Consider the following 735-nt stretch of genomic DNA (forward strand, 5'->3'; position numbering starts at 1 on the left):
AGCCCCTCTGTCATAGTGGGGTTGGACCTGAAATGGGGGGGAGGGGGAGCAGGGTCAGACCCAAGCAGGGGAGAGAGGGTGGGGTTGGACCCAAACTGGTAGGGGTGGGGTTGGACTCGAACTGGGGGGAGGGCGGGGAGCGGAATGGACCCAAACCGGGGGCAGGGGGGCCTGGACAGGGTCAGACCAAAGCATGGAGGAGGGGGGGACAGGTTTGGATCCAAACTGGGGGCAAGGGAGGAAGGAGCATAGTTGGAATATCATGCCTCATGAGTACATCGAGTTGGCTCCTGGCAGGTTGTGTGTTAGTGCTCTTCTAGAATTTTTATCCCCTGCTTGTTTATATAACTATGCAACAAGTTTGGCAAATGTAGAATAAATGTTCAAGGCACTCAGCAATACTATCATATCCTTAAGGAACACAAGTCTTCTCTGCAAAATTAATACTTCACAACTGTAGCAGTGCCATCTAATTGTAAATTTTGTCTAGGGAAGTTCAGGGTTTCACATTTTCTTGTCCCTTAGACTTGTCGGAATATGGTAATTGGCTGTGCTGGATCAAAAGTGCTGCTAAGAACATGGAAATGCTCTGTGGGCGTACATGAATTTGGCATATTAGTCTTGGGCTGTGATGATCTGAGGTAAAATGGAAATCACTTCATGGATTTGTAACATGCTGTGGTTGCATTCTCATTTGTGAAATGTTGCCTCCCCGTTTTGTGTGTTGGGTTGTTT

Source organism: Gavialis gangeticus, unplaced genomic scaffold (assembly GCF_001723915.1).
Source record: "Gavialis gangeticus isolate Ggan-Ray unplaced genomic scaffold, GavGan_comp1, whole genome shotgun sequence".
NCBI lineage: Eukaryota > Metazoa > Chordata > Crocodylia > Gavialidae > Gavialis > Gavialis gangeticus.